Source organism: Macrobrachium nipponense, chromosome 31, assembly GCF_015104395.2.
Source record: "Macrobrachium nipponense isolate FS-2020 chromosome 31, ASM1510439v2, whole genome shotgun sequence".
Classification (NCBI taxonomy): Eukaryota; Metazoa; Arthropoda; class Malacostraca; order Decapoda; family Palaemonidae; genus Macrobrachium; species Macrobrachium nipponense.
The window spans coordinates 27,337,325-27,352,753 of NC_061093.1; the positions used below are offsets into that span (position 1 = coordinate 27,337,325).

The following is a 15,429-nucleotide window of genomic DNA, read 5'->3' on the forward strand; positions in this document are numbered from 1 at the left end:
TCTATGTTTCAATAAATCAATCAGTCAATCAATACCAAATCAGTGCCTGAGTGCATTCTTGAAACCTTTTTTTATGATGTTGCATGGCACAAATAAATTGTGAATACTAATTATAACTTAGACTATATATGTCACTGTAGCCTTAAATACAATTGCAAAAAAAACTGAAGTATCCTCCTGAATTGGTTTATGCCAATCATCCTTCCTTAATACTCAGAATACTGTGGAATAAAATGATGCTTTAACTCGCAGTTTCTACCTGTATCTTTCAGCCTCTCAGCCAATTCCACCGTGAAAAGGATATTAGCCAATTTGGTCTGTCCGTAACTGGCCCAAAGAGCCAGGTAGGGTCTCTTCTCATAATTCAAGTCATCTACCACGAAATTCTTGCATAAGTAATGACCATCTGAGGAGACGTTGACGACCCTGCTTGTGCTGCTTTTCTTCAGCAGATCTGTAATGTGGTTGAGATGCTAGTTCAGTAAAAAATTTCGTTTGACTGAAATCCATAGAATGAACATGCCATGCTATACAAAAATAAAAACACAGCAAAAGCTAAGTTTCCTGACATTATAGTAGTCGGGTGTGGTTTAATCCCAGTTGTAGGGAGCATTATATATATTATATATACTAAAATCTGGAAAAATTTTGTTTTTTATTTAAGGTTTCAGAGAGTACATTCTCTCCTTCAGAGTACAATTCTCTCCCTCTGTCTGAAAAAGAGGAGAGAATGTACTCTCCGAAAGCTTAAATAAACCTTCAATTTTTTCCAAAATTTTAGTGGGCTTCCTACAACATAGTATTTTAGTGCACGGATACAATGTTTATGGATTTTATAAAGATATACATATATTATATGATAATATATATATATATATATATATATATATATATATATATATATATATATATATATGTGTGTGTATATACATATATATATATATATATATATATATATATATATATATATATATATATATATATATATATATATATATATATATATATTATAGACAAATTCCACGAACACGAAAGAGTAACAATGGAGTCCTGCAAGGCCTTTCGACTTCTTCTTTCTCTTTCCCTCGTGGAATTTGTCTTTTTTATGTAGTCATCACGTTCCATATTTAGTTTTACACACACACACACACACACACACACTATATATATATATATATATATATATATATATATATATCTATATATATATATTTATATATAATATGTATAGTATATAATAATATATATATATATATATATATATATATATATATATATATATATATATATATATTGTATTATTCATTTCGATTAGTCTACAACAAGCGTTTACGTACATAATTTACATAAAACCATATGATATGTTTTCATTAAGGTTATTATAAGCATTATTTTCGCCTTCATTATCAGTGAATACCAGTAATTTAAATCGGTGAATACCAGTAATTTAATACTTTCAAGAAAAACGTTTGTTGATAAATCTAGAAAAACTGATTAGTTTGTAATAACTGATGCTCGAGCAGCAACACCAGACTACCGCTTATGCAGATCTATACGAAAAAGGAACATGTAGTAAAGTTCAGAACTGACTAAAACAATTTCAGAGTTTCGAACTGGTCGAGCCCAAGCAACATGTGAAATGAATGCAGCTCTCCCTTAAGGCCCCCATACACTGAACGACTGTCTGTATCGTTTCGCAAAAACACTGTGTATGGGCTTGTCTGAATGCAAAAGTAGGCGGAGGTTCGTGTTTGAACGATCTCGGCGGAATCTGTCACGACTCCCGATATAACGCTATCGCGCGCGTCCCTTCTAGAGATGATGCCATGTCTTCTCGAGACAAAACCATTGTTCAGACTGAAATCTGTGCGGAGATCGTTCATACTTTATGAATAGTGTGTGTGTGGGTCGATAACGACAATCGTTCAGTGTATTGGGGGCCTTTGAAATAACCCTGGGGCAATCCGCAGTGAAGGGACTAGAGTCTCCCCCTTGGGAAAAGAACTCCTGGTGAATACCCACTACTGCTGAAGAGAAAACACTCTCCCCCTTGGAAAGAACTCCTGGTGAATACCCACTCCCGCTGAAGGGAATCCAGTCTCCCCTTCAAAAGAACCCCCCGGTGAATACCCACTCTACGCGAATCCAGTCTCCCCCATGGAAGAGCCCCGGTGAATACCTATTGCTACGGACAGGCTGTGCATTAATATTATGTTTATGGGGAAATCTATTTCAGTGCCCGTATTTATCATATCTCCTATTGACATCTCATAGATATTCTCTCTTAAGTCACTCAATCACTCATAGTTAAGAGGAACTTCTAAGAGTGTTTTATTCAATGCTCTGAGAGAATCTCTTAGCTATGAAAAACGGTATGTTTAGGAGAAACTTTTAAGCGAAGATCTCGCTAACAATAGCGGAAAATATAGTGCTACAATCCATGAATATACGATTTTCGCCATTATTTTAATAAAAAAAAAAGTATTTTAAAAATTCAATATATTCATTAATTATGATATTAAGCTTTTGATCTGTATATTATTGTTGAATTCAAAAGTATTTATTTTCCGGGGGGGGGACCTATATATTTTGTTTTGTAATTTTGGCGGACGCTTCAAACAACAACAGACCATAGTTTTCCGCCGGCTTTCGCTCTGCTATAGCCTACTAGTTAGAAATGGATTCAACATCAACTGCAGTGCCTGTGAGTAGTAGTCCCAAAACCCAAGAGGGCATAGCAGAGGAAGGCAAATTGGAGGCAAGACTCTGTCTTCGTCTGTTGCAGCTTTATAACGACTGAAAACAGGGCTGTAATAGAAGGGAAAAAATTCAACACGGAGGTGACGGCCAAGATGAGACCAAGGTATACCTTGGATGAGACGAGACACATGGGAAGACGTCACCAAAAAACTTAATGCTTCTTTCCCGAGTCGACCCGCATTCTGATGCTAAACCAACTAGAGCAACCCAACGTATTTCAATAAAAGTATATACAGAAATAGGTATGTATTGCGTAAGTAATTTAAAACATTTATTCTAATTTTACACGTAGTTACTTGGAATTTTTATTATATACTACAGATAAATAGGTAGGTGAAATTGAGTATGTATATACAGTGTATATGTATGGGTATAAGTATTGGTATGTACATAGTAAATTCAAGTATGTAAATAGAATTAAAATATAAAAAAAGATGTTTGTAGAATCTAAGCTGGTATGTATGTTACTAGAAAGACAATAATACTCTCATCAGATAAAAATTTCTGAATGTAATTCTGTTAAACTGTAAAATATTGCATACTTTCTCTAAGTAAAAGATAAATAAAAACCCTTTAAAACATTGTACATCCTTTGGAAGTGCTGGGTTTGGCTTTGATATTTTTTCTCCCAAAAGCACAATAGGCAACAATCTTATAAGAAATAGTCCTTAATATGATGAAGACATTTATAATATTAGATCCCATGTTCATGTAAGCAGTCGAAAAAGGAACTTGAGGTGCGAAAAAAGTCAGCACAAATATAGTATCAGGAGAAATATATAGTACCAATGCTATTAATGTCCATATTCAATCATGTAATGACGCCATTTTTGTGGAATTGTTCCCGAGTACTGGGTGCAAACTAAGCATGTTGTCCTTTCGCTAAGAACATATTTTAATTGTTAAATTAATTGTTTTAACACATATTTTTGGGTTTTGAAACCTTCGAACTGGTTGTAAATCTTTTAAAATAAATAGGTTATTACAAGCTGATTTTCCTGTATGTCAATGACCAATGTTTATCTAACTGCTTATTTTTTATTTTCCGTTTCTTATATTTTACTTTGAATGTACTGTAAACAGCTACAAGGAATTTCTGCTTTTCTGTTCCCCTGTGGACTATAACCTCATATATCTATCTTCGTGAAAAAGGAAGATAAAACCTCACACACACACACACACACACACACACACACACACACACACACACACACACACACACACACACACACACACACACACACATATATATATATATATATATATATATATATATATATATATATATATATATATATATATATACAATTATATGAGACATGAAAGAGGTGAAGCACTAGTACTATAGGCCTAGTGTTCCTCTCTCGCTACTAACCAAAAAAAGTTCTAAGGATTTTCATTTTCATTCCATTCTTGACCCTTCGTGTCTAATCCTGCGCCAATATATGTGATCAAATTAATTAATCCATTAATTTTGAGAGAGAGAGACTGATATGTTAGAAACCGCAGAAAACCTCTCTGTGCGGTTGGCAATCGCCTCTCTGATCAAGTCAGTCACATACATGAGGCCACTTTGATCAACTCTATATCTTTTTTTAAACTCACTGTCGTCATACACATCGAATATATCCAGTCTTGGAAGAAAATTCCTCGGGCGGCGAACGCGGTGTTTCTTGTTCGTCTGCCATGTTTACAGTCTGTGACTACCGCTATGAGAAACTCCTAAGTACTTAGGAGGCCCCTCCACCACTCTTAAATCTCGGCCTGAGATATGAGTACTCATAGCGCGTAAGAGGCTTCTTAAAATTCTCTTAAGAATTTTCATAACTTTTAAGAGTGTTTTAATGATTTAAGAGTACTCTTCAGGATTTGCGAGCTTTGATAAATACGGGCCCAGATCTCGGAAAACTCCTACGTTTAACTAAGAGGTCACCACTGACCTAAGAGCATGTTGGTCAAGAGGAAGTGCCCGAAATGATTGGTTGCCATCGCTAGTTCCAGACCGTCCGAGGTCAGTTGTTTTTCATCGGGAGCCCACTATTCCAGCGTTATTCACCTGTTTTGGCAGAAATGAAATATAAACAGTTAAGATAATTATGAAAACTTGTACAGGCAATTATTATTATTATTATTTTGGTAGCAGACATTCTTTTCGGCAAGTTAACTTAAGGTCCTTTGCAGTGTGCCTTCATCCCCTAGCTGAGACCACTTTCATTCTTTTACTGTACCTCCTTTCATATTCTCTTACTTCTACTATCAACCCACTCCTAATAATTGATTCATAGTCTGTATTATTATTATTATTATTTATTATTATTATTATTATATTATTAAGTATAATGGGTACACATGCTTTCTGGATCAAGTCAAAGGCCATGAATTTTCATAACAAAACTCATTGATATGGGCATATATAAAGAAGCGAATAAAGATATACATATATATATTTATACTCACATACACACACACACACACACCACACACATATATATATATATATATATATATATATATATATATATATATATATATATATATATATATATATATAGATATATATATATATATATATATATATTTATATATATATATATATATATATATATATATATATATATATATATACATATATATATATATATATATATATATATATATATATATATATATATGACTTAAATACTGACAATGAAGAGAAACTGTGGAACTGACACCATTGAAAAAGTTAAAAACATTTGCCAAATAGGACACTGAAAAAAGTCAAAGATATGGAAAACAGGAGTATAGAACACTGTAAGTTTATATGGCAAGTTGTTAAGACTGACAACAGTGGTAGATTTGTAGAAGAATCCGGGTATGTTTTGTTACGCGGACGAAGGTATGAATGAGAGAGGTGTGTCAGAGAAGTGTTTCTTGAAGACAACGAAGGGACTGGTTGGGCCAACTTCTCATTTATGGAATTGAATGCGGATGTTTGATTGCGAATGAAAGAGAAAATATAGGTTGGATAATTTCATGTTACTGTTTGCTTAGTATATGTTGAGTAAAAAAAAGGAATGAAAGAATAGGATATAGTGATTTGGAGATAAGAGAAGGGCGTCCATGAAGACTTAGATATATAGGATAGCAGTGAAAGAGGTAATGCATGGAGGGACATTTAAAATCCAGGAAGCGAGAGAACACATGCCTATGTAGGGACGTGCCTTCCAATGTTGTTGAAATTTCCCGCGCAGATGGTTCCGTAGTTCATTAATTATGCGAGAATAAGGCCGTACTAGTGACTCCTTTTCCCTCGTGAGGAAAGGGTCTCTTACTTTTTCTCATTCAAATGCAAAAGCCAATGGAATTTTTTCCCAGTAACTTTACTGATGTAGAGTAAGAGGATCAAGAGATGGTATGAATCAGGAGACCCAAGAGTCTCTCTCTCTCTCTCTCTCTCCTCTCTCTCTCTCTCTCTCTCTCTCTCTCTCTCTCTCTCTCTCTCTCTCTCTCTCCATTTTACAGTCTCGTGCTAGCTTCAATTACCAAATGTCTTATGATTCCCTTTTAAATAAAAAAATATGGTAACATTTGGATATATAGAAATAATGGCAGCTGTTTCTATTATAAACAAAGAAATCCAAAGGTCAAGAGATATCAGTGGGTCTATATGTATCTTTAAAAATTTGAGCTGTGAAACTACAACAGGAAGATGCTTACCAGAATGTGTAGTTGTTTTTCGTTGTCGATGATGTCCTTTGCGAACCTCCTGACGGAGTTGAGGTCGGAGGTGTCCAGCTGCTTGACGTAGATTTGGCCGTTCCCGGTCGTCCCGATGATGTCGTCTTTTGGAAGATGTATGTCATTTTAATAGAGTACTAATGTTCGTGTCTGTTCACATTCTACGGTAAGAATATTGTAAAAACAGAACTCAAGGAAAATTTCTTTCTTATTTCCTACGAAGGAAAAAGTAGAACGCGACAGATTTCATTATTATTATTATTATTATTATTATTATTATTATTATTATTATTATTATTATTATGAAAAATTTTTTCTTATTCCCCTGCGAAGGAATGTGTAGAACTCAACAGATTTCATAAAGTTATAATTAGCATATTATTATTATTATTATTATAATTATTATTATTATTATTATTATTTTATTATTAACGGCAATAATGACCGAAAGATACCACATAATAAACGCTATTAGAATGCTTCCACAAATTAAGTCATTCTAAGGGGAAAAAAATATAAATATAAAATCAAGTAAAAAAAGAAATAACAAAAATAATAACATATATCAATCAGTCAATACAAATTGAAAATTAATCTAAATAACATATGTCATAGGAGCATAGCGCTATCAAGGTGTTATTACTGGTGAAACAGCTGCATCTTCATACCTCTAAAATATGTATGAAAGAAACAAAAATTCCCTGGTACGGGTGTTTAAAATCTGCAACTTGTAAGTTTTCATCGTAGAAACGCGAGTCTAAATTTAATTTTCCATGATAGAACCATAAATGGCTATTTCCATGGCGGAACCATAAATGGATATAATTGCTGTGGTAGAACCATAAATGGATATAATTGCTGTGGTAGAACCATAAATGACTCTAATTTCCATGGTGGAACCATAAATGGATCTAATTTCCTTGGTAGAACCATAAATGGATATAATTACTGTGGTAGAACCGTAATGACTCTAATTTCCATGATGGAACCAAAAATGGGTTTTAATTTCCATGGTAGAACTATAAATGAACTAATTTCCATGATGGAACCATAAAATATATTTAATTTTCATGGTAGAACCATAACTGACTCTAATTCCATGGTGGAACCATACATGGCTCTAATTTCCTTAGTAGAACCATTAATTACTCTAACTTCCATGGTAGAAGAACATAGACTAATTTCCATGGTAGAACTATAAATGGACTAATTTCCATGTAGAAGCATAAATAACTCAAATTTCCAAGGCAGAACCATAAATTACTAATTTCCATGGCAGAACCATAAATGTCTCTAATTTCCATAGTAGAACTTCGAATCCAAAACTAATTAACAATTTTCAGTAACTCGCGAATCTTCAAGATAAACCTTCAAAGGGTTAACTACGTATCTGGGAACTCTCTGCTATATAAACTGTTATCGTTATCCCATTTCAAATAGTCTTCCAACATCAAACTGCTAATAATATGACAAACGATACATGCAAAGAATGATTCTGTATAGCGGAGGTGAGAAGACATCGTTTAACTACTAAAGCCTAATATTCCAAAAACTATCGAATTTGGTGCTGAAATCTTCAATTTTGAGAAAATTATAATGCAATAATTAAAACATCATTTAGTGTTAATTTATATTTTAGCATAAATCTTGTATGGGATGAAGTTTAAAGACGTAAGGTTTTATTTGCTGAAAGAATTCTTCTTTATCTTTAAAAATGAGGCCGTTTCCTGTAATAACTTAGCTTCGCTCGTAATACAGCAATCGACGCTAATGCTTCAAAGCGTTCTTTCAAACAAAGAAATCTATTAATTTACCTGGGCAAATGCTTCATCAAATTTAAGACTACAGTTTACTGACGAATCTATATTAATTTTCCCTGAAACTACAAGTTTTGAGATTTTCGTGGGACGCATTAGCCGGAATTTTCCGGCCAAGACCTCAACATACATTTCGGAGAAAAGACACTTCACCCAAGCCAATAAGGTCTTTTGAGATACCTTGCGAACAGACAGATTAAGACCAGCAAAAAAAAAATCCTAGACCAATTTAACGATAGGTATGAACGTGTATTCGTTCATTTCTTTATCCTTTCTCTAAGAGGAATGGAAAAAGTTCATTCACGATACATTGTCGCGGAAACAAAGAATGCGCAAATAGTAGTTTGCTACGAACCCTGCTACTCCTCTGCGCTTTCGCTGCATTTCTGCAAGCGAGGATGACACGCGCGCCTCTGCGGGCCAAGTCTCTCGCTGTCTCCTTCCCGATACCTGAAAAGTTATGAATAGCTCCCAAGTACTTGATTGACATTAGTTTCATGGCGGCGACTGAACATTTATGTCCAGTGATTTTTTTATTTCTATAGATTTTTTTACATCATTCCAAGCACTAGAGGAACAACTATAAGGCCCTCTTACGGAATTTATGTCCAGGGAAAACATCGAAAAAACAGCATCTAACACTTTGAGACTTTGCTTCAGGATTAAAAGTCATGGCATTATATAATAAAGTCAGGCATCTCAATTACTAAGAGATATTGGAGACTTGAAGATGCTTCATCCTCGGTAACCCATAGATATCAGTGCCTCGAAAAGGCAGGGACATGAATTTCAAAACAAGTAACAGAGAAATTAGGAATAAAATGAGAGATAACGATAGAGAGAGCGATGGAAATCCGATAAAGGAAAACTAACTGCAAGAGAAAAGGTCCAACAAAAGATTCTCAGATTGGATATAAAGAGAAAGTGAATGAGATCGGTAAAGATGAAGACCAATTTCGGTCTAATAAGCAAGAAATTATTACGATAAAGAAATAAATAAGGGTAATCGTAGTCCACATACCTGCTGAAGAACCAGTGACTATTGCAGTTTTTGTTTCCATCCAATAATCTTTTCGAAGGACAAACCCCAGACTGTCTTTGGTAGATGACCCGAACAGCCACAATAACCGAAATAATTCCAACGATCCAAAGCCACATTGTTAACGTATAATATCCTGCAATAGATAATTACATGAACAGCAAGAACACCCTGTAGATTGTACCTCAATCATCTATTGTATGTGTATCAAACCTAGATAAATCATGCGATATGTGTGTGTGTGTGTGTGTGTGTGTGTGTGTGTGTGTGTGTGTGTGTGTACATTACATGGAATTTGCCAGGAAAATCGTGGAACGGAATTCTGGTCTATCGGTGGTGATGGAAGGTCAATATATAGATGTATGTGTGGGTATAAGTGTAAGTTCATGAAATGGCTTAAGACCATTTGCAATTGTTGCTAATTATTATTAAAGGGAAAACGGTTTCTTTTCCAGTTTGGTTTCTGTAATGAGAGAGAGAGAGAGAAAAACATTGCTCATTATTAATAATTATTAACTCGCTTTAGAATAAAGAATTATTCTTAATTATTTCCACCTATTTCAATACTTCAAGTCATTAACCGCAATATATCAGATCATTGTAATCCTCCCACAGTGCAATTCGGCTAATACAATTACGCTTAAACGCTCAAAAGACTCGTTTATAAACCTGAAATAACATAATTTTGAAACTCACTCTAAGAACAAGTGAAAAGTGATTCGTGTTGAACAAGTTGTTATTCTAGCAAATCAACAGCAAATGCTAAGTATAATGGGGTCTTTTCATACTTCTCACTTCTCTTAAAAAAGTGAACTGATTATCTTTTCTCCCTCTCTCCTTCTAAAACTATAGAAAATCAAAATCCCAGCTCTTCGAATTTCATAACGTGAACGCGTCGTTGCTATACGAAAAATCAGTGGACTTTTCCACTTGAACTCTACCCGTATCTTTATTATCTTCGCTTCAAGTCATAGACTGATTATTTATCACCTTCCAACCAAGTATGTCACTTTTATCTAACCGTTCACCTGTGCGAGATCCTCAATGTAAAAGTCATTATGACATAAAGTGATAAATGGTGACAGTGGTTATGATCTATTGTTGTATTAAACTGTATTTTCACGCGTCTGTTATTAATGTATTAATCGTCCTTGTAGTGTAGATCATAATACTCAAGGGTGAAACTGTAGTTACTTAGTGAAGGAAATAAATATTCACTGTATTGTAATGGTATTGCGCCGTTACCTTGGTCTACTATCTGAATTTTAACCAGCTTTTAATATGGGCGATTAAATTCTCTCTCTCTCTCTCTCTCTCTCTCTCTCTCTCTCTCTCTCTCTCTCTCTCTCTCTCTCTTCTCTCTCTCTCATTGGACTTACATTTCTACCAGTCATCTATCTACCTCTTGAAACGACTCCTGGGTACTGAATTATACCTTTGTCATCAACTCAGCATTCATAACATTATATCTGCTGACTACGACGAATAAAATGAACATAGGCTGTTCTTTTTACTCAAAATATTACTCTCGACTTTGAAATCCACCCGAGTGGAGCAGTTTTTCATCTTACAGATTTCAAGCGTTTATGTGGAAACTGCATAAAAAATGTTAAAAATCGAGAAAATCAGAGGTCGTCGTGGCCATCTGATTGCAAAGCTCTAATGCGTATAATAATCACTAAACTGTGGGTATTGGGAATCATTACACTAACGTGTAAAAATTTCAGTACATGAAACCTTGAGAAATTTATCACCTATAGCCATGGAACCAGGGGCGTCATTTCAAATTCTGTTTGGGGGGGTGGGGGGGTAAAGACGGTTTGGCGAGCGAAGCGAGCCTAATTTAGTTGTCTTTTTTTTTGATTTTTTTTTGAGCTATTTTATGTTTTTGAAGCCACATTGGAGCAAAGAATTTAAGCAAAAACTATATACTGTTTGTTTATCTCATCATCACTGGTAGCTAGTAGACAGACAATGATCAAGAAACGTAATATTTTCGAGAAATTTCATATTTTTATGATTGCACATTAAAAAAAAAACACATGCTGTTACTTCTTGGGGCTTGGGGGGTGAGGGGGCCAAGTTGAGGGTTGGGGGCACCTTGATTCCGGGAGGGGGGGGGGGGTGGGGGGGGTCCCCCCCCCCAGCCTGTTCACCCCAAAAAAAAATGACTCCCCTGCAGGGACTGATATGCAAGACATTTGCAGATTTCATGTTAGAAAGGAAAGAACCATTTCATGTTAAGTATTAAATGATGGTGATTGCTGGTGAATGGATAACAGAAAATGGTATGGATCTGAATAAAAATAAATCTTATTCTGGCTTGCCATGAATTGAGTAGTAGGTCGGGCAGCTGATATTGGGTCATGGTTTAAATTCAGTCCCTACAAAAACTGCACCAGAACTGAAACTCATGAAAGTGAGAAGACTATACAAGTATTCTTGCGGTTGAAAGTTGCCAGTTGAAGAATGAAAAAGGAATATTGTTCTGGTTGTATTGGTTGTAGGCAATCAAAGTCTTTCATATTTCTAAAGTCACTGCGTTTATGAAAATTCAAATAATTCAGTTTACGGAAAGGTTAACCTCCTTTTTGGCCTTCGACCTTTCAGTATGATGTAAGCTGTGGTTTCGCTAAAGCATGTTAGCTTCAATAGTGGATTATAGATATTAAGTGTTAGGTCTCTACCTCATATAGTACGAATGTCCAATTGTTTCGTGGCTATTTGACTGATCTTAGTCTCAAACTTCATGTCTGCAACGCTGATGAATCATGCATGGGAATCTGAAGTTCAAAAGTTACTGCGGAATTTAATTTTCATCCCCTATGTGGACCTGATTTTTACTTTAACCTGCATAAGTTAATAGTTAGGACTAAGGGCAATTTCCTTTTGACCTTTACCCTTAAGTATGACCTAAACCCTTGGCAGTGACACCAACCACACACACATTACACGGCACCAGAAAGAAAGTAAATCTCTCTCTCAAAAAAAAAAACAAAAAAAAAACAAGAACCTCGCGTTCCCTTCTACATTCCGGTTTTATTGGGGTTGGGACTAGTTACACAATTACTGCAAATACAAAACTGACTTAAAAAGTTCACATTACCATTAAAAAAAACTTAAGATAATTCTCAAACTTAAAATAAAGAATAAACTAAACTAAAATCTATATTCTGGAACTTCAACATATTTGTTAAAGGTAATGAATTATGGTGGTGTGTGACACACAAGTTTTTGTTTAGATGATGTCATGACCATACAATAAACGCAAATTTGCAATTACTTACACATACATTCTTATATAATATTCATATTTAATATATAGTGATGCTGGAAATGGTAAAGCGACAACCGTGTGTCACATATCTTATATGCAAGGTATATATAATATACTCTCCCTTATTCTAAATATCTTGCTTATATGTAAAGAAGTTCCCACACTGGGATGTGTCTTCAGCTCTAGTTTCAATCTATTATTTCGTTGCCTGGTTTTTCGTTTAACGTAAATAAGTTGTGCCTGTTTTTCGTTTAACGTAAATAAGTTACTGTCTACTTTTGTTATGCCGTTCAGTATTTTGAATGTTTCTATTAGTTGTTCTCGCAATCGTCGTGTTTCTAAGCCATGCATGTTCAAGCTCTGTAGCCATCTTCGGTAACCTATTTGCCTGTAGGATGGAATTAACTTTGTGGCTCTTGCCTGTACCCTTTCTAATCTATTTAGTCCTTTCTAGTGTTGGTGACCAAAACTACTGCATATTCAAGATGTGGTCTAAGGCCCCGTCCACACGGCCGAGCTTTGGCTCGACGAACTTTGTTCGATGTGAACGTCAGAAGCGGAGAAACTGCGGTAAAGTTCTGACTGGAAACCGCTGTTTCTCCGCTTCTGACGTCACATCGGACAAAGTTCGTCGACCAAAGCTCGACCGTGTGGACGGGGCCTAACGATGATGAGTAGAGCAGAAACACCGTTTCCTTATTTCTGTTTCCGAACTGCCTCTTTATATATCCCACTAGTTTCTGTGCCTTTTTTTCAGCTTTTATGCATTGTTTTGTGGATTTTAAGTCCTTGGTAATAATAATTCCAAGGTCCTCTTCTTGTTCTATACTATTTATGTCATTCGCATGCAGCATGTAGTTGGCATGCGGTTGTGTTTTCCTATTTGTACCCTAAAACATTTATCCAGGTTAAAAGGCATTTGCCCTATTTTTTAACGCTCTCCTATTTTCCTTAGATAATTTCTTAAATTTTTCACTATATCTGGGTCTGCTGCATCTACACCTAGTATGGTGTCGTCTGCAAATTTGATTATCCTGCTAGTTAATCCTACATCAATGTCATTAATATAAATAAAAAACAAGAGCGGTTCAAGGACAGAACCCTAGGTAACTCCGCTTGGCACATCTGCTCGTTTATTACAACTCTCAGTTTTCTTTTAGTTAGACAGTGTTCGATCCAGTGCTGCGTTTCTCCTTCAATTCCTAAAGCTCTTAACTTTTGGCATTAGTTCTTGTGTGGAACTTTGTCAAATGCCTTTTGGAAATCTAAGTAGAGTATATCTATTGCTCTACTACTGTCGTAAATACCAAGCATGTTATAAAAAAAAAACTCCAAGAGGTTTGATAGGCAGGATCTGTTTTGCCTGAAACCGTGTTGGCTGTTTAACAATAAGTAGTTTCTATTAACGAGAGAGAGAGAGAGAGAGAGAGAGAGAGAGAGAGAGAGAGAGAGATTAATGCATGCATGCAAAAATTATATAATTTTGTTTTCAGAGTTTCTATCAATGTTTTACTTGACTGCAGTGAGTACATATACCAAAATTTAATTATAGCCTTGAGATTTACACATTAATCTTTCCCACGGGGGGTGGGGGGCGGCACGTGACCAGGTGGCCCCACCTTTAAATCGCCACAGCTTACGTAAGCATCTTTTTCACAAAATACAAGAAAATTCCCCTTCGACACTCCTTTCTAGCTTCACTACTGAATACACAAATTATTTAATCAGTACTACAGAAAAAATTAAAATCAAATAATGTAAGAGCGTCATTCTCGTATAGAGATCGTTCTTTTACCCTTATCATCTGACATGTAATTGAGACGTATCTATTTCTACATAACTTATAAACATGCAGATACATTCGGAGCTTACATTCATAACATACAAAAACATAGTTCTCATCTGACGGTTACCTGAAAGTAATTCACAATATGAAAACAAAATCAATAATATTCTTATGACATCAGACGATATTAATAGCTCGACAGTAAGGAACAAAGGCTACATACCGGGTTAACACCAATAATAAATATTTGCTTTATCACCATAATCCTACAAACATTCCGCCAAAATGATATACTTGCGATCAGCTGTCTGTGTGGGCCTTACATTTAATCCTTGAATACTCAACATTGTCATGTTGATGACTATAAAAAATCATGAAATAATTCAGAAACTTACCTTATTTCTCGATGACACGAATGCAATTATGTTTCCAGTGATGTGGTTTCGTAAACTTTCATGACACGAAATGTATCAAACAATTACTCTGTGATACACAACAGTTCTTTAGTTGTTATCATGAGACTAGGCGAATGAATACTGTTGTACTAGAGTGAGTCGAAACTGAGCTGAGGCAGGCCTGTTCCTGTTGCTGCACAGTCTCCGAGGCCTCTCGACTTGGGGATGGTAAACACTGGGTGGCAGATGTACGATAACAGACGGTGCCATTCAAGGTGACAAGAAGCATTTCTTGACAAGAATTTCACAATTTTTTGTCTTTAATTACTCTTCTCCTTGGTGATGGAATCGCGAAAATCTGACATAAATGATGTTTAACTCAGGGAAGTTTAGAAAGAATGTCTAATACGTACCCTGATACGAATAAAATCATATGCTTATTTGGTCAGAAACAAAAATAAGCAAACCAAAGAAAATGGAATATGGTCACCGGTCTGTCCAAGTCGACTCTCCACGCAAGGAAGGACAGGGAAGTTATGTAATTATGCACCTGGACAGTCACTATGCATAGGGTTTGTCTTATGAAACAATTTGATAAACGTGAATCTTTATGTGGTCATGCAAATACATTCTTT

General features: G+C 35.3%; 1 long non-coding RNA gene and 1 pseudogene across 1 annotated transcript; both read right to left on the minus strand.

Moving 5' to 3' along the window:
• Positions 1–6,606, minus strand: part of LOC135206793 (retinol dehydrogenase 11-like) — a 10,091-nt pseudogene extending 3,485 nt beyond the window's left edge.
• A 2,056-nt stretch (positions 6,607–8,662) lies between these two features.
• On the minus strand, positions 8,663–15,023 carry LOC135206490 (uncharacterized). The gene is made up of 3 exons (XR_010312758.1): positions 14,795–15,023; positions 9,319–9,472; positions 8,663–8,747 (listed from the first exon to the last, which is right to left on the minus strand). It is a non-coding gene; the product is annotated as an uncharacterized LOC135206490 (long non-coding RNA).
• Between the last annotated feature and the right edge of the window lie 406 nt (positions 15,024–15,429).